Genomic DNA, 19088 nt, shown 5'->3' with positions numbered 1-19088 from the left:
TGGGGAACGGGGGTGGTGTCCCAGCGGGGGCCGCGGGTCCCGGGGGGGGGGGTCCCGGGGGGGGGTGTCCCAGCGGGGGGAGGGTGTCCCAGCGGGGCCCGGGGGGGGGGGGACGGGGGTGGTGTCCCAGCGGGGGGAGGGCGTCCCAGCGGGGGCCCGGGGGGGAGAGGGGGGGAGACGGGGGTGGTGTCCCAGCGGGGGCCGCGGGGCCCGGGGGGTGGGGTGTCCCGGGGGGGGTCCCAGCGGGGGGAGGGCGTCCCAGCGGGGCCGGGGGGGGGGAACGGGGGTGGTGTCCCAGCGGGGGGAGGGCGTCCCAGCGGGGCCTGGGGGGGGGGGACGGGGGTGGTGTCCCAGCGGGGGCCCGGGGGGGGTGTCCCGGGGGTGTCCCAGCGGGGGGAGGGCGTCCCAGCGGGGCCCGGGGGGACGGGGGGTGTCCTAGCGGGGGCCGCGGGGCCTAGAGGCGGGGGTGGGGGGAGCCCAGTGGAAGGTGGTGGCCGAGTGCGGTCTGAGACAGCTGGGGTGGGGGGGAGGTGGGGGGAGGTTGGGGGAGGGCGTCCCAGCGGGTCCACGGCCCCGAGGTGGCGAGGAGGGTGTCCCAGGGGGATCTACGAGGCAGGGGCAGGCGTCTGAAGTGGCCGAGTGGGAGGGAGCAGGAGGCGCCCGAAGTAGGGAGGGCAGCTGGCCCGGAGTCGAGGTGGCCACGGGGAGGGGCGCAGAGCCGGGTCGGTGGGGGCCGGAGCTGGCGACCGAGCCGGCTACGAGTGGGGGTGGCCGAGTGGGGGTGGCCGGGCGCCTCTGAGGGAGGAGAGCTGGGGTTGAGCTTTTGCTGTCGGCCAAATTCGAGTCCCCCTCCTTTTGATCTATTGAGAGCGAGAAGATGGGGGGGGCGCCCAAGAGCCCTGCCCCTGGGAGTGGGGTAAGGAGGTGGGAGCCGGACCACCCCCACATCTTTCCTCCTGGGACTTGGGGAAATCCCACCCCACCCCCAAGCTGGCCGGAGTTGGGCCCTGACTCTTTCCTGGGGTTTGAAGGCGGAGGCAGACCGAGCTGTCGAGAACTCAGTTGGCTCCGGGAGGCCTGTTGAGGGAGAGTCAGCAAAGATTCTCTGGCTGCGGAAAATCTATTCAAGGAAACACATTTATTGAGCATCCCCCTTAGCCCGGTCAGTCCACTGTCAATGCTGTTTACTTTTTTTTCTGAAGCTCTTTCAGCCCCACTTTCTCTTTAGGGGCCTTGCAGTCTGGCCCCAGCCCCTCCGGAAGGTCGGTGCTGTGTGCTGGGAGACCTGCGGGGTCACAGGGAGAGGGACGCGCAGTGGGGTGTCACCCCTACTAGGGCAGAAGGAAATAGATCGCCATGCTCTGCATTTAGCAACTTAAATATGTTCTATGTTCTTCAAACCTCACAAAAACCTTGGAAGGCAGGATTATTTTACCCATTTTACTGGAAGGAACATGAGCCCCCACCCCAACTAATTGGCTCCAGGTCACACAGCTATGACTTGAACCGCGATTGGAGTGGGCAGGAAAGGAGAGAGGGCAGGGAAGCTGAGCAGCTGCACACTCCCACTAAGGCTAGTTGGTGCCGCCCAGGGATTCCAGTGCTTCCCCCTGAACCTAATGTGCGGTGCCTGGCAGTGTGTGCCTGACAGTGGGCTGCAGGAACGCTCCTTCTTCTGCCAATTCTGTTTTTAAAATAACTCCTTGTCCTTAAGGCCCAGTTCAAACACCTCTTCTGTCATGATGCCTTCCCTATATTACCACCTCTCATGACACTTAGAGACAGCAGATGGTTGCAGTAAGGGGCATCCTATATGTTAGTTCAATATAACAAACCTTTGTGAAGGGTCCACTGAGGGCCAGACAGATGTCTATGAAGTACTAGCCTCCTCCTCTAAGGACAAGAAGCAACCATCACTTAAATTTCTCTTTGTATCTCACCATATAAGGTGCTTTTAAAAATCTCTAGTGAACCAATAAACACGTGGGGTCTGCCTTCCGGGGTCTGTGTTACATTTAGAGGAATGTGCAGAAACCATGTTGAGGGCCAAATTATGTACTTGAGAAAATAAATGCAAAGGGAGCTTGGCAAGCACATCACAGGGCTGTAGTGCATGGGGAAATCTGGGGCATGAAGGTCTGAGCAACGTCTTGAAGAATGGGTTTGCACAGGAGGAGAGCAGGGAGGATATTTCTGTGGCAGAAATAGGGTGAGCCCAGGACTCCAGTCTGACAAGAAGTAGTACATGTCACGACCTAGGGAAGAAAAAGATGAACTGGGTGGAATGGGTCCAGGTCACAGAAGTCGGTAGAAGCCACCAGGCAGGCAGAAGAGTCACTTTAGTGTGGGAGGCCAGAGTCAATTACAGCAGGTTCTGAACTAGAAATACAACCGTCTGCCCCAGACAGAGAGGAGGATCCACTCCAGCTAAATACAAGGAGAAATATTAGGAATCTTCTAGTTCAAAAGAACACAGACCTGGGGGGGGGGGGGGCGGGGGAGGAGATGGCAGAGACTAACTCATCAGAAGGTGCTAGAAGAGCCTTGTTTAAAAACTGTCTGGCCGAGTTCAGCTTGTGTCATCCTCCTGCAGGCAGTCATCTGTCAAGGCAGTGATAACCTGCAATGCAGCTTTGCCCCCAACCGAGCCCCCTGACACTCCGACCTGGGAGGCAAGAGCACTGCCCTTTTAACTAAGGATTTGCCACCAACCTGTGACCTTTGAGGAGTGCACTTTCTCTGGAGTTCAAGGTCAGCTCTTCTGCATCTCTAAAGACCTTTCTTTTTCTATTAATCTATTTCCTAGAGAAAAATTGTCACCCCTGGTATCTGAAATAATTAAACCTTAACGTTTTTTTAAAGTTGATACAGACCTTAGGCCAGAAAGCATGGAAGGTTTCTCAATTTTCTGCCTCTGCTGAGCATGGGGAGAACAACAGGTGGGGGAGGGGAGTGTTGCCATATTCAGCGTTTCCCTCTTGACCCTTTCCTCTGGGAGGTTGTGAAGTCTAATGGTTAAGACCCAGCCTCCAAAATAGACCTCTGTGGGTTCAAATTTAGCTTCCAGTGATGGACTGGAGAGTGTGACCTCTCTGAACCTCTGTGTCTTCATCTGTGAGAGGTGGGTGATAAGAACTACCTCACCTAGAGACAGTGCAGGATACAGGGCACAGAGCAGGGCTCAATGAATAGCGGGCAGCTAATATAACTTGCCAAGTCTCCGAGCAAAAGCAGAGCGGCACAGAGCTTCTATGTCTAGATTTCAACCATTTTCTTTCATCATTGTTTCTTGGCACTCCCGGCACCATATGTGGCTTAGAGACCACAGGCTCTGATGTGTTTTACCTGAGAAAGCGGGCAGTGTTTCCTCTGAAGCGTGGTTCCACTGTGGAGTTTGGCTACCCCAAGGGGGCTTGGGTGCCTGGTCTAGGAGGTACATCCTCTAGGCCAGGAAGGCAGCAGTGGTGCTGGGGGATTTCCATTCCTCTAGCCCATCATCTCAGTCAGCACTGCATGCATGGGCAGGAGGTTTCCCTGCTTTTCCCCCTGATTTTTTTCACCTCTATCCCTTGTCCTCCTCTTCCCCCCCTCAAGTGTATTAGATGGTCAGGAAATGTGGGTGGAAAAGAGGAAGAGCTGGAGACATCTCTTCCTCTCCCTCAGCTTGTGTGAAGACACTTCTTAACATGCTCAGTCTGTGCAGAACATAAATTATAAGAAAGAGATTTGTAGGCCTGCAGCCCTTCTGGGTTTCTGTATTTCTGTTGGAGTGCCTAAGAAAGCCCCTATTACTTACTATTGATTGCTTCTCAGTGCCAGGTTGACCCCCTCAGAGGCCAAGACATGGTCCCAAATGCCCAGCAAACAGGGTGTATGTTAGAAGTGGGGGCCTTCTTTGTATTTGGCTCTGGAGTGCTGGGGCACAGTCTCAGTGGTTCCCTCCCCCGGGACCTCCCCAACTCCAAATACTGCCTCTCTGTGCAGTAGGGGATTCCTTTCTCAGAGCTCACAGCACCATATGTGGCTTATAAACCACGAGCTTCCCCTCACTCAGCCCCAGTTTTTATGGAACATAGCCAAGGTACTTCCCTTGCAGAAGCAATGTGAACATTCAAGTGATTTTCTCCTCCACCGCTGCTCCTCTTGGTCTGCCCATTCCAACAGTAACATCCATCCAGTTGTTCAGGAAGCCTCCTAGACTCTGTGTTTTCTCTTACCCATCCCCAACCCACCCCCACGACCAATGCACGTATTAGCAAACCCTGTGGGCTTTACCTGCAAAATCTATCCAGTACTTCCCATTTCTAGCCATCTGCACCACTGCCACCGCTCCAAGTCACTGCCAGCTCACACTGGCCTCCCTGCTAAGTGACTTGCTCCCTGTGGTCTGTCTTCAATCCAAAAGCCAGAGCAGTCCCTAAAAAGTTAAGGCACGTCATGTCACACTTCTCTCTAAAACCCCCCAGTGACTTTTCAAGTCAGATGGAGTCAAAGGCAAAGTTTTTACAATGATCTCCACAGGCCCCATGATATGGCCTGCTGCTGCCTCTCTGATGCTAGCCCCTCTTACCCCCTAGATCACTGACATGCAGCCACACCAACCTCCTTATTGCTCCTCAATACATCAGGTATGTCCCACCTCTGGCCTTTCGTAATTTCTGTGTTCGATGAACTTCACCCCCAGGTCCTCCACATCCTCATTTCAATTGTCACCTTTAGGTGAGCTCATCCTTGACCATCTCATAGAAGATAACAACTGCACAAGCCGAGACACTGTCTCTTCTGCTTCATTTTTCTCTAACAAACTATGTATTTGCTTATTTAATTATTATTATCTGTCTCTTCTCATTAGTAAGTTGCATGCCTGGAAACTTTATTTAGCTCACTCTTGTATTCCCTAGCACCTAGAACATCATGTCTGGCACATAGTAGGAGCTCAGTAAATGTTATGAATTTCACATGAATGAAATCCCTCTACATAGGGCCTTCCCTCTCATAAGAAGACCACAAGGTGGGGGGCAGGAGGGCAGTGAGGGTAGGACCCTCAGTGAAGAATGACCTAGAATTTCAGTATCATCATCATGATACTGGGAATGATGGCGATGATGATGGGGATGGGGATGACCAAGAGGATGATTACTTCCATCCTCAATGAGCTTTTAATGGAGGCACCACAGTAGTACTGATCCAGTTTATAAGCAAGAGTAGACAACTTGTACAAGATGATACAACTTGAGAATGGTAGGAGTCAAGACTAGAATCTAGGGAGTTAGGATCTGAGTGCTCACACTCCCAATTAGCACATGAGTGTATAGACAGGTAAGAAAACAAACCTAGTCTGATGGGATAATTTATCCAAGGCCTTCTGATAAAATCTAGAGGTTTAATGAGCATCATGAGTCTCAAACAGGAAGGACAGGGCTATCTCTCACCCTGACACTGGCAATTCACCTCTACAACTGCTCCCTCTCATCATGCTTCTGGTGGACACGTTTCACTCCTTGGGTGTGCTATAGGAAAATTTAAAAATAGAAGAAATGTATATATTTTAAAAATTTTCACAATCTGACCCCTGCTTCTCTCCCTAGCTTCATTTCTCCCTCAAATCCCTTCCTACTCAGTGTAGCCTTCCTTCAGTTGCCCTAATTTGCCATATTCTCTAAGTAATTCAGCTTCCTTGACCCTTTTCATGCCCCCACCCCAACCTGGATAAGATGTCCCTCCCTGGTGCTGTCGCAACCCCCACGATCATAGCATCTACCAGGGTGTATTGTGATTGCCTGTTCATGTACTGTCATCTACACTAGACCTTTGCGGCTAAAGACTGATCGACTCCTTTTCTTATCCCTAGTGCTAGGCAGTTTGCCCAGATTGTGGGAGGCACTCAAAACATGATGGATGGATGGATGGATGGATGGATGGATGGATGGATGGATGGATAATTACGTGGATACAACAGTATGTGACATACAATACTCTTTGATTTTCAGCATCCCTCACTGTCAGAGTACGCACTCTTTAGGTGATAGATTATTAGGAAAGTCTCAAAGTTTTGAACGTTTAGTAGAAGTGGGTAAAATGTGGAAATGCAATGTTTTATGATAGGTTCAGATAGCATGTAACAAACGTGTTGCTAATTTAACCAAATAAACACAAGAGGTGCATGGTTTAGTGAATGGGATAGAGAAGTTGCTGTAAAAATCCTGCTCCACCAAGAGCATTTTCACTCCTGCCCCAGCTCTGCTCAAGAAATCGCCCACACCTCTTTATCACAGTCAGAGCACAATGACCAGGTGTGTGTGTGTGTGTGTGTGTGTGTGATGAGGGTGTGGGAATACACCCCCCCTGCCCCACAGCCACCTGCAAGCCTTTGCTCTTTGTTCATTCAAGCTCTTCTCCCCAGCCCCAGCAGCCTCCTTCCAGAAAAATCTAGTCCCTGACCACCTGTGCCCTCACCTCTTCAGTCCCTCCATCATTTGAGTGCCTCTTCAGAATGAGAGTGGTAAGGATACGGACTGGATTTGGTCCTATCTGGAAGACTTACTAGGCTGTGTGGTTCTGGAAAGATATCTAACTTCTTGGGGATCCTTGGGTGGCTTAGTGGTTTAGCACCACCTTTGGCCCAGGGCGTAATCCTGGAGTCCCAGGATCGAGTCCCACATCGGGCTCCCTGCATGGAGCCTGCTTCTCCCTCGCCTGTGTCTCTGCCTCTCTCTCTTTCTGTGTCTCTCATGAATAAATAAATAAAATCTTTTAAAATATATATCTAACTTCTCTGGTCCTCAGTTTCTTCATTTATAGAGGAATATGGATAGATACTTTGCAGGATTCATGGGAGATAACAAATACAAAAGAGACCAGGATAACTGTAAGCTTCATATACATAATTACCATTAATGTGTGCCAACTAAATAAAGCCAGCCCCTCTATAGTTCAGAGCCTTGCTGGATATTTTCAGCACTAGAAAAAACTAAAATAGCATCCATAAACTTTGTCTTACAGTACCACCAATGGCCTAGAACTGTGGTAAGATTTCAGTGAAAGAAGTATCAGTAAAGCACCCAGCATGCTCTGTTTCAGCAGAAGGGAGATCATTATGTAATTAGGGTAATATCCACGGATCTCTAGAGGGCAAAACCGCCAGGCCACGGATCTCTAGAGGGCAAAACCTCTTGGGCTTCATTTCACCGCGCTCACCGTGCTATCCTTAGAGCTTATTGTTGCATGGGCAACTGACCCAGAAAGTATGATTTTCACTTGATTCACACATTGAACAAATCTGAGCGTCTGACCTAGGCAAGGGGGCTACAGCAATGAACAAGCAGTTCAAAATCCCTGTCTTGTGGAGCTCTCATACCAGCAAGGGACACCAGGCTATAGCACGTCAGTATGTTAGACTGTGCTAAGGGAAAGGAAGGCTTTGGGATTGGGATTGCTATTTTAGCTTAGATGGTCAAGGAGACCTCACTGAGAGGGTGACATTGGAGTAAAGACCTCAAGGAGGTATGGGAGCTTGCCATGCAAATATCTGGAAAAAGAGCCTTCCAGGTAGAAAAAAGAATGAATGCAAAGGCCCTGAGGTGCATCTGAGGAGCAGAGGGAAGGCCAGTGTAGCTGAGACGAGTGAGTAGTTCACCAAGTGTTTATGGAGCTCCTACTACATAGGGAATAAACAAATGAGCACAATGCCTGGCACACAGTCAGCGCTCAGCACATGCTACTGTTTTCCTCATTGTCATTACCACTGTTATCTCTGCATTCTCCCACCACCACCACCTCCACCAGTATCCAGCCCAAGATCCCGTGCCTAGTAAGAGCTCAGTAACTGCCTGGTGAACTGAATCTCGCTGACCTGTGTAGGCTGGGTCCCTAACCATTAACATCTGGTTATCTCTCGATGTTTAACTGCACTGGAGACTTACTGTTTCCTTGCATTGGCCTTTCGCTCTGAAAATCTTAGGTCCCAAAATGATACCAGAATTGTATGTAAATGCAGTACTATATTGCTCTGATTGAATTCCCCTCAACCTTCAAAAATGTAAAGAGGGGAGTCCAGCAGTTCAGATCCTGTGAATTCTGATCAGTCCTAGGCACCTTCATTTCATAGGGACCCCCAGAGGGGAGCAGCATGTGCTGGGCTTATCAGCTTTGGGCTGTTACCTGGGACCCAGCAGGCAGAACTAGGGTCCTGCTGTTTACAACCCAGCTCAGCCTGGGACAAGATTTCCCCTAGAAAGGGGTGGATGAGAGTGAGGCCACTAGGTGCTCATCAGGAAGCTTTCAAACACAGTGATTATCACAGTAATTCAGGAGATCTGTCCAGCCTGTGGAAGAGATTGAGTCAGTAAGAAACTAATGAACTCCTCTCTGAACCTCTGTCTGCCAGGAGATATTAAGTCTCTTAGGCAGATCTTTAATGACTTAAGGCCCTCTTGCTCCAATAAGCCTAGGTCCTGTTGTTCTTCAAATGTAAGAAATAGCACCCTTCTTTTGACCTATTTGTCAGAAGCGAAGGCAAGGACAAGCACTCAGAGAAAGCTTTCAACTCCGTTGCTCCGTGACTGTTGGCGTACTCATCTCCCACCCCGCTGCTCAAGCCCCTCCACCATGCAGAGACTTCCAAGACCACATCTCAAAGCCTGGGCTTTTGGTGTGTGACCCGTATACCAAGCAGCAAGGCCCTTCCTCCACTGACCCAGGGTCACCTCTTGTTCCCAAACACACCCTCCCCATGGGCAGGCTGGCCTCTTTCTCTTTCTTCTCTGATACCATGCAAGTTTCTCTCTTCTAAAATAAATAAGGTGTGTCTTCTTTCCACCCACCACATCTGCTCTCCCAGAAAGAGAACACTACCTTAAGAGTAAGGAAGACATTCTCATTTTAGAGAAAAGTAAGGCATGGGCCCAGGGTGTTTTAGCCATTGTCTTAAAGTCACACAGCTTGTCCCCATCGAGAGTCCAGGTGTGAGACACATGCTTCTGATTCCAAACTCCTCTCCCTGTCCACTCATCCTGTGCCTTGGATGAGTGACCTCCAAAGAATACGGATTAGCATTCTCATTAGCATTCCTCCAAGGACTGAAGATTAGCACCCAAAAAATAAATATTTGGTGTCAACTTGTATGCAGGTCGGCACAGAAAACCAGTTTTCAATACGGTGTAGAGGCCAGTTCCAAAGTACTTGTCAAACAGAAGTGATATCAATAAATATTTGTCAAACTGCTGAATTAATACCAATGACATGAAATTAAGGCAGGTGGATCTTCTGAGAAGTAATGGCATTTTCCATTCTGGAGAAAGATTCTTTGCTCTGTAAACAGATTTGCGTGAGAATTTTCTTTCATAAAAGTGACTCTGCCTGCATGATTTTCACAATAGCTGTGCTTGGTTTACAAGCTAAGCGGCCCAGGACCTGGGATTCTCTTTGCTACTGAGCCGAAAAGGCCTAGAGTAAAGTCAGATTTTGCCTCTGCCAAGCTTATGAAGGCAAGGCCTTTGTGTTGTTCAAAGCTTCTTTCCATTTCTCTAAGAAAGGAGGGTTCCTATCCAAAAAGGTACAGCCTCTCTGAAGGTGTCTGAAACCTCTGAAACTAACAGACACTTGAACTTCTTTTCATTTCTCATCCTGACATATATTTGCATGTTTTCTCTGGAAATGTCTTGCATCTGTTCATCCCAAAGGCTATGAAGCAGGGCCAAAGGCTCATTCAAGAAGAAGAAGGGAGAAAAGACCTGATGGGTTCTTATTTGTATCTAAGAAATGAGCTGAGATTTAAAAAAAAAAAAAAAATTTATAGGGCAGCCCGGGTGGCTCAGGGGTTTAGTGCCGCCTTCAGCCCAGGGCGTGATCCTGGAGCCCCAGGATCAAGTCCCACATCAGGCTCCCTGCATGGAGCCTTCTCCCTCTGCCTGTGTCTCTGCCTCTCTCTATGTGTGTGTGTGTGTGTGTGTGTGTGTGTGTGATGAATAAGTAAATAAAATCTTTAAAATAAATAAATAAAAATAAATTTAAAAAATTATAAAATATAATGGTAAGGCAGGTAGGGTGAAACAGCTTCTTCATGCTATCATTGATTCAGCCACTTTGAAGGCTAGTAGAAATAGGAGCCAGGTTCCAATGGTATCCAGATGGTTAGTGTAATGGGAATTATTGGTTTTGTGTGCCCAGCAACTGAACCCCCCCTTCTAACAGAACCCACAATTCTCAAACAACATGCCTACCCTGGTCAACCTTCACTGGGCTTCTTCAAACCAGCCCTGTCTGGAAGAGAAGCCCCCTTTTTTCTCTGGTTGTGAATCAGTGAAGGACAGGATTCTAGAAACTGCCAGTAGTTGTGTCTCTTGAAAACATGGAGAGAGTATATCTGTAATAGAAAAAAAAAAAAGTTGTTTTGCAGAGAATCCTGTTGGCATTAGACTCCCTGATCCCCATCATTCCCGCGGTCATTTTCTTTTCTTTTTTCCAAGATTTTATTTATTTATTCATGAGAGACACAGAGAAAGAGAGGCAGAGACATAGGCAGAGGGAGAAGCAGGCTCCATGGAAGGAACCTGATGCGGGACTCGATCCCGGGACTCCAAGACCGTGCCCTAGGCCAAAGGCAGGCGCCAAACCACTGAGCCACCCAGAGATCCCCCTGAGGTCATTTTCTGTGTGTAGTTGATGACCTGAGCTGATTGTCTCTTCCACCCTGAGTGTACCAGACTAGGCTCCTTCTGGTTTGTGAAAACCTGTTGTGACCTTCTCAGGAACTGGGTGTTAACCAGTTGGAGCTTGAAATTAGCCCTGATAGAGATACCTACTCTATAGCCTCAGTTTCTAGCCCAAGGAAATCTGAAAACATTGCAAATCAGGGCTTTTACCCTTGCCCCCAACACCCTCTCCCCCCCAAAGAGCCAGTTGTTAAACACTTACCAGCACACCACTTTCCTTAAGGTACCTGTACTGGATTTCTGTCACTAGCAATTCAGAGAATGTTGGACAATGCAGCCAGGGTTGCTGAGACCCAAATCCTACCTGAGACTTTTATCTCCAGTTTATAAATGAAAAACCCTCCCCAGGTGGTCCCCAAGAGAGACCAAAGCCACAGGGAGTTTTATTTTTAACTGGGCTTTAGGCTATGCATGAAGCTGTTCTGCAAGGATCATAGCTGGACACTTAGGAGAGCAGCCTTTTCCACTGACCTGGATATTGGGTAAGTTATTTTGCAAGGAAAGGTGACATGGTGCATATCCATCCATGCTGGATGAGATGCAGCCACAGAGAAAGAGATCCCAAGAGAAAATATGTTTGCCTCTGAACCTAGCCAGAAGCCCCGGCAGGAGGGGGTGCAGTGTGTCGTCCCAAGCCTGCTTGCCACTGGGGAGAAAAGAGAGTAAAAAAAAATATACAGTATGCCCAGACCTCTTCCAGGCGTCCACGCTCTGGGTCAGCTTTTCTCTCAGACTACATTCAACAGATTGGCCGAAACAAGAGACACTACACCCACCTCCAGACTTCTTTCTGCCTGGTGCCTCTGCCCACTGGCAAAGATGATCCAACAATGTTCCCATGCCTCTGGTTATCCCATGCCCCATCGTAGAAAAGAGGCAAAAAAGAAGGATCCAAGGGAAGAGGCCACAGAGGAAAGCCCCTCCTCCAGGTGTCCGCAGGATTCTTTTGACAGTAAGTGGGAGGATCACAACTGTTGATACCTTAAGGCTACATGAGTGATCTTATGTCTAAGAATCATTTCTAAAGAAATAATACAAAACAGGAGCACCTGGGTGGCTCAGTGGTTGAGCATCTGCCTCAGGTTCAGGGTGTGATCCTGGGGTCCTGGGATCAAGTTCCCTATTAGGCTCCCCGCAGGGAGCCTGCTTCTCCCTCTGCCTGTGTCTCTGCCTCTCTCTCCCTCTGTGTCTCTCATGAATAAACAAATAGAATCTTTTAAAAAAATGAAATAATATAAAACAAAAGAAAGGGTTTATATACTGACTTGTATTCAGAATAGGGAGGAGGGGGAGAAAAGCCTGGGATCCACACAAATGTCTAACCATAAGAGAATGACTAAGTGAATTATAATACAACATTATAATGTATCACAGTCATCAAAAAATGTTTTGAAGGGATTATAATAAGACAGAAAAAAATCATATGTTAACTAAGTAAAAATTAAGATTTAACTTTTATATTCAGAATGGCAATCCCAGAAAGAAAAAAGGTCAAACCATGCTCTGCACCAATAAAAAACTACAAAAGTATGGTCCCAGGTTTTAACTGTGGTTTTCTGGTTTGGGTGGTGAAACTACTGAAGGCTTTTAGTTCTGCTTTTCTCTGTATTTTCCAAGCTGTGTTCAACCATCTTACATAAAAATGGATATGACTTAGTGAGTGTTGCTCAGTGTTTGTCTTACGCCAGGCCCTATCCAGAGAACTTTGCACAGATTATCTTACTTAAATCTCCCTGCGACCCCCCAAGGTGGGTACTTTCATTTACTCCAATTTACGAATGGAGAAATCAAGGCTCAGATAACTTAAGTATCTCACCCCAAGTCACACAGCAGATAGCCAGGGTTTAGAGCCTGGTCTGTTTGATGTCCACTCCACTCTCCTCAATAAGAGAAGAAAATAGGTAAATATTTTACATATAGCTATATATAAATACAGATATTAAACTTTTCTAAGCTGGAGATTCATCCCTCAAGGCCAATTCAAGGCCTACCTGTTTTGTGAGAAACTTCTGCTTCCTGTGCCTAAACTCTTAACCCTGACGTTGACTCCCACAAGGTCATAGGCTGTCCTGCACTGTTGGCGATCTTTTCGTGGCTAGCAGTTACACCCTCAGATAGATCAGAAAGCCTAAGGGAAGGAAGGGCACCTTCTCCTCACTCTGGTTCTTTTCTTCCTCACTTGCACAGTACACTTCAGCCATGATCTCTCTGCACCATAAGAGAAACCAAGCCAGGACTCCCAAATTCATGTCCTAAGGGAAGTTGGAAAGCCTTCCCCAAGATTTCCTCTTACTTTCATAAGCTTACTTTGTCATGGCTGCAGCTGCCTCCAACTCTTGGTTCCACTGACCCAGTTCATTCAGGAAACAGTCTCACTTTTCTGCCCTTGACCCAGATAGAAAATCAGCCCCTCCCTTGGTTTTTACAATGAACCCACACAACAAGGCCATCCGACCAGGTACACTTTATCAAGGATATTGGAGGGCAAAGAGAGGTTTACACCATTGAAACTCAAACAACTTCAACGTGAATATTAAATATCCCTGAGAAAACAAAACAAAACAAACCCTTTGGCTACCAGGCCCTGAGAAGCATTATTTATTGGCTGCTTTGCTCTATGACTATCTCATTTAATCCTCTCCCTCCCTCCTTCCCTGCCTCCCTAGTGCTTTCCTACCCCACCCTCAGCCTGCATCCTACTCCCAACTCTTCTCTCTGTAATGCACAGCTATCCTGTTCATTGAGGCCCCAACCTCCAGACTCAGCTCCTGACCTTTCCAGGTGCCCAGCTGGTCGATAGGACCTTTCACGGAAAACTAATCCATTCTTCTTGGACTGTTGTGTTGGTGGACAGCAAACATTTTATCTTCCTCTATTACACTTAAATATATACAATTAATTGAGAACGTGCTTTGTGCCAGATGCTGAAGATATGCAAATTTGGAAAAACACACAAGCAATAATCTTGAAGAACTTGATTAATAAGTTCCTTAAGAATACGTAGTTTACAGAACAGGTAGCTGCCAGAGCAGACCATTGGTGCTATTAACAGAGGAGGAGGCAAAGAGTCATGGGGCTCAAGGGGATAGAGCAGCCTATAAATTTGGGCCTCTTAGAGATGCAAGGCCAGACATGCAGGAGTCTCAAGTTCTGAGTTCCTTTCTCTAGCCACCATTAGTTCAGCTGGTATTCCTCTCATTTCCCTTCCAAAAGCTTCTCTTCAGCTGTGGCTGCCAAGTTTCTTTCCATTGCATTACACAATATACAGTAATTTATGACTGACACTAACTCAATAACCCTAACTTGACCATAACTCCAATGTGGAACATGCAGCCCTTTAACTCTGCACCACATGCAGGGTACCATGAGCGTCTCTAAGACCATCTGGGGGGTTGAACAACAGAGGATATTGAAGCCTCTCCAAAGCAAGTCAACATGTGCTGAATGTTCAATCAAGTCCATTTTCAACCTAAGTTTCCTGTTTCCTGTTCTCCCTCCCCCCTTTCACAACCAAATACAAACCAGAGCTCTTTCAGATTCTTTTAAAAATAAACAGGGATCGCGGGGAGGGCTGGTGATCTCTGTTATCACAAAGGATGTTGCCTCTCTTGACACTGGTTTCAACAGTTCCTTTACAAAATACTGTGACTGTGCTTTATTTTAGCCTTAGCTTGAATTCTGAGCATAGAACAACTGGTTGTCAAGATACTCAAGCTGCTTGCCATAGAAGTTCTAATTTGTGGAACACATTTTACATGCTAGTTATTGTGCTAAATATACCAGATTTAATCCTCAAAATGAACTTATGAGATAAGTGACATGTTATTTTTTTTTTAATTGAAGCTCTGAGAATTTGCCCAAGATCACCCAGCTGATAAGCAGAAGGCCTGGAGTTTGAAGCCAGGTTCATTGGAGGCTAAACTCATGGTATCTCTCAAATGCATTAGTAAGTGGAAATAAGAATCATAATGGTTTTGAGGTCTTTTCCTAATAATTTGAAACTGGAAACCAAATGTATCATCTTTTAAAGACATAATAAGGATTTGACTTTACCCTAGTATAATATACTACTATTAAGTTTAAAGTTCAAATCGTAATTATTGCTGTACTCTGGGTTGAGATGTTTTAAATTAGTTTTTTTCATAATGAAAGAGATATAGGCTCCCTGTAAAATTTAAAACTTTATGAAGTATAAAGTGAAATATAAATGTCAATAGTCCACAAAAATTTGAATAAACACTTCACCAAAAGAGATCTACAAATGGCAAATAAGTACATGAAAAATGTACATTGTTAATCATTAAAGAAATGAAAATTTAAGTCACCCATTAGAAGAGCTAAAATTTAGAAGTCTGATCATGCCAGATACTGGCAAGGATATAGACAAATGGAAATGTTCATACAGTGCTAGTGGGATATAAGATGGTACAACCAGTTTGAAAACCAACTTTGCAGGTTCTTAAAAAGTTACACCTTTCATATGATCTAAACATTCCACTCTCAAGTATTTACACAAGAGAAATGAAAGCATATGCAAACACAAAGACTGGTGCACAAATGTTCCTAGCAGTTTTATTTTGTTTTGTTTTTGGGGGAATAGCCCAAAACTATTCACAATCCAAATGTCCATCACCAGATGAATGATAAGCAAATTGTGATACATCCATACAATTGTGATGCTATTCTGCAATTAAAAGGAATCAATTATTGATATTCTTAGCAACGTGGATGAATCTCTAATTGTGCTTCAATGAAAGAAGCAAGACCAAAAATAAGACATATTACACGATTCCATTTATGTAAAATTCTGGGAAATGCAAACTTTTCATGACAGAAAGTAGATCAATGGTTGCCTGAGATAGGGGACAGGGAAGGGTGATAGGGAGGGGATGGGAGGAAACTTTTGAAGACAATGAATATATTCGTTGGGACTGTGGTGACGGCTTCATAGGGTACATGTATGCCAAAACGTGTTAAATTGTATATTTTAAATATGCGCAGCTATTGTATGTCAATTATACCTCAATAAAATGGCTAAATACACACACACACACAATCAATAGCCCCGAAATTCTCTCTCTTGAAATTACCACTAATATCAATTTTGTCATCCTCTTTCTAGACATTTGCACAGCAGGGATCATATTATGCGCTATTCTCCCATTCGCTTTTTTCACTTTTTTCACGTAGGTGCACATGAAGCCACCCCATTCCATTAAATGGCTTCTCAGTAATCCAGTATATGAATGCTTTGTGATATTTCCCAGGTCCTCTGTATGTGGATGTTTAGGTTACTTCCGGTTTTCTCTAGAGAATTTTAAAAAATCAATACAGTTATTTCCAGAGTTAGGAGCACCTGATTGAGAAGCTTCCTGCTCCTTAAAAAAACAGTCCCTTACCTGTGGTTTCTCCTGTCCCACCCTTTCTCCAACTCCTCCCCACCCCCACCCGCTCCAGCAACCAAGCTGTTCTGGCCCACTTCCTCCACCTGGTGGGCAGTGTAGGAACTGGCCAAGCTTTATTATTCCTTCAGTGTGAGTGGTTCCCTTTGACTCCAGTTGGAGCTAAATCGAATCCTCTCACTCTTCTCATGAAAACTCATCAACTAAAATTAGCCCCAAGTCCCTTATCTAAGCAAAGCGTTGCTACTCTGGCCTCCATCCAGCTTTCCAGCAGTCCCCTCCCAGCACTTTGTACTCCAGAAATACATGACCAATCTTAGTTCTACTTTCTACCATCCACATCTTTATTCTTGCTCTTTGCTCTCCCTGGAGCATCACTGTACCTTCTCCTATTCCGTGGTTGCCTGGCAAACTCCTATTCACCTTCAAAACTTAAGCATCCCCTGCCTCTCTGTAGTCTTGTCTGTTCCCTCCCACATGGAGTCAATCATTTCTTCCAACTGTGCCTGGTATATGTATCCAATACCACACCTATAACATTTGATGTAATTTCCCATTTATATGTTTGTCTCCTATACTAAACTGGCCCCCTCACTAAACCTGGTTATTGTGTCCCTCACCTCGCCCAGCACTTTTCACGGTGCGCAGAACAAGGAAAGGGAGGCTTAATAAGCAGATGCTGTAATAAAATGAACTGACTACTTCTATGGCCCAAAGGAATGGCACTAAGTGCTTCTTTTTCCCATGCATGTAGAGCCTACCAAAGTCAGGGTGCTACTGGTCAAGACACAAAGTTCAGAGTCTGAGACCAGTCAGAGGGACTACACAGTCTTTAATCTTTCCCAAATATGTTGTCAAGTGACATCTGCCACTTGGTTAAGCCTGAAGATCATTGGAACTATCTTGAACCCGGCATTCCTCCTTCAGTGCTTAGGGAACCATGGGGTATGGTTTACAGTTTGCAGCCTTGTACCTTTGGCAGCCACAGAGAAACTGTTCCAGGAAATGCAGTTTCCTGACTCTTTTCTTACCGCCCCAGGAAAGAAACTCTGGGGCCGTCATGACCCTCCTTTTGCCTCGTTTGGAACCCAAAGGAAGATATCATTCTTTTACTCATTCATTTGACAAATATTTATCAAGTGCCTCCATGGTTTCAGGCACCATTCTAGGCTTTTAGGATATGTAGTGAACAAAACAACAATCCCTGCCCTCTTGGAGGTTAATTCTAATGGAAGAAGAAAGACAATATTGACAAACATGATAAGTAAGTGTATTGCATAGTGCACTACAAGTTACATGTTGGGGGAAAAGGAAGAGAATCTCAAGCAGACCTCATACTGAGTGGGTACTGCCTATGAAGCTACTGATACCACAATACGCAAGCAAACAGAATACCTCTGGATGTCCCGTTGTGGGAGATGGGTTTTTTCACTGTGTAAGCTTGTTTGAGTGGGATTTCTCTTCCTCAAAGTGGAAAACATCCTAACTAAACTGAGGCAGGCACTCTGGCATGCCTTCCTTAAGATTAATGGTCTTCCACAACTCCTGTCTGTTCCTTAGACAAGGAGAAAGAATTACAAGGAGATGCCTGAGTCTTAGATTCCATTTGGGGATTTTCCTGAGGCTCTTTGACGGTCCCATATTCTTAATCAATTATATCTATCCCAGGTAAGCTCCTCCTTGCTGTCAGACATGGGAATTAGAGAGCTGCACCTCAAAGTACACCCCCAAGACAAGATTCAAGATTCACACCCAATTGCTATTTAGAGGCGTGCTCCATCCACAGGGACCTGGCCACCAGTGTGACCTGAGGACAGCCAATACTGTCTCCAGCCTGAATGATTGCCACAGCCCCCCAACTGGTCTCTCGGCCTCCCTCTTGCCCTACTATATTTGGTTGTCTTCCAAGCATCCCGAGTGGTTCTTTTATATTTATTTTTTTTAAAGATTTTGTTTATTTGTAAAAGAAAGAGCTTGCAGGGGAAGGGGCAAAGAAAGAGGGAGAAAAAGACTCCCCATTGAGTGGGGAGCCAAACATGGGGCTTGATCCCAGGACCCCAGGATCATGACCTGAGCTGAAGGCAGATGTTTAACTGACTGAGCCACCCAGTTGCCCCCAGAGTGGTTCTATTAAAACATATGTCACATCCTATTACTTCTCTCCATTTGCTTCTCATCACGTACAGACCCTGTGCCATCTGGCCGGGGTTTGTTCCAACTTCACGTCCCACCCTTTACCCCTTCCCCACCAGCCACACTGGCTCCCTAGCTGTTCCTTAAGTCCACCAGTGTGTTTCCATCTAAGGCGCTTTGCACTTATATTCCCACTACCTAGAACATTCTTTCTCTAGACACCTGCAGGCTTATACCTTTATTTCCTTCAGATCTCTGCTCAAACATAACTTTAGCATTAAGGACTTGCTTGACCAAGCTACCTAAACCAGCATGCCACATGAGTCTGTCATTCTCCTTATCCTGCTTCATTTTTCATCACGGCACTTGTCATACCTGAAATTATCATGTAGATTGATTGATTGGTTGATTGATTGATTGATTTTAGGATTTACTTACTTACTTGAGAGAGAGCAAACACAAGTGCGTGGTAGGGAAGGGCAAAGGGAGAGGGAGAGAGAGAATCTCAAGCAGACCCCATGCTAAGTGGGGAGCCTGACACGGGGCTTGATCTCAGGACTCCAAGATCATGACCTGAGGTGAAACCAAGAGTCAGATGCTTAATTGACTGAGCCAATCAGGTACCCCTCCATTTATTTATTTCTGTGAGCCCTGCCTCCCCTTACTAACATGTGGGTTACTTGAGGATGAGGTCTTGGCCTACTTTGTTCACTGCTTGGCTCTCGAGATACAAACAGTGCCTGGCACATACTAGATGCTCAATTAAAATTTGCTGAATGAATTAATGGTAACTTGCTTGACTCTACCTCACTCTATGGCCAAGTAGGACACTCACACAAAG

The 19088-nt window shown here is 46.4% G+C and overlaps 2 long non-coding RNA genes across 3 annotated transcripts in view; one reads left to right on the top strand and one right to left on the bottom strand.

Annotated features, from left to right (window-relative positions):
- The first annotated feature begins 564 nt into the window (after window positions 1-564).
- LOC140642980 (uncharacterized) lies at window positions 565-15642 on the top strand. The gene is made up of 3 exons (XR_012039365.1): window positions 565-1162; window positions 2594-2751; window positions 14556-15642. It is a non-coding gene; the product is annotated as an uncharacterized lncRNA (long non-coding RNA).
- Window positions 1142-19088, bottom strand: part of LOC140642979 (uncharacterized) — a 32761-nt gene continuing 14814 nt past the window's right edge. Inside the window, exons 2-5 of one of the 2 annotated variants that reach the window (XR_012039363.1) lie at window positions 10221-10363; window positions 5334-5510; window positions 4276-4417; window positions 1142-2255 (exon numbers count right to left, since the gene is read on the bottom strand). This is a non-coding gene — a long non-coding RNA (uncharacterized lncRNA). The remainder of the gene's footprint in view (window positions 2256-4275; window positions 4418-5333; window positions 5511-10220; window positions 10364-19088) is intronic. The other variant, XR_012039364.1, reaches the window with a different exon arrangement.

Source organism: Canis lupus, chromosome 11, assembly GCF_048164855.1.
Source record: "Canis lupus baileyi chromosome 11, mCanLup2.hap1, whole genome shotgun sequence".
In the NCBI taxonomy this organism is placed as follows: domain Eukaryota; kingdom Metazoa; phylum Chordata; class Mammalia; order Carnivora; family Canidae; genus Canis; species Canis lupus.
The sequence above is the reverse complement of the archived record's forward strand: the minus strand, read 5'-3'. Positions and strand labels throughout refer to the sequence as shown.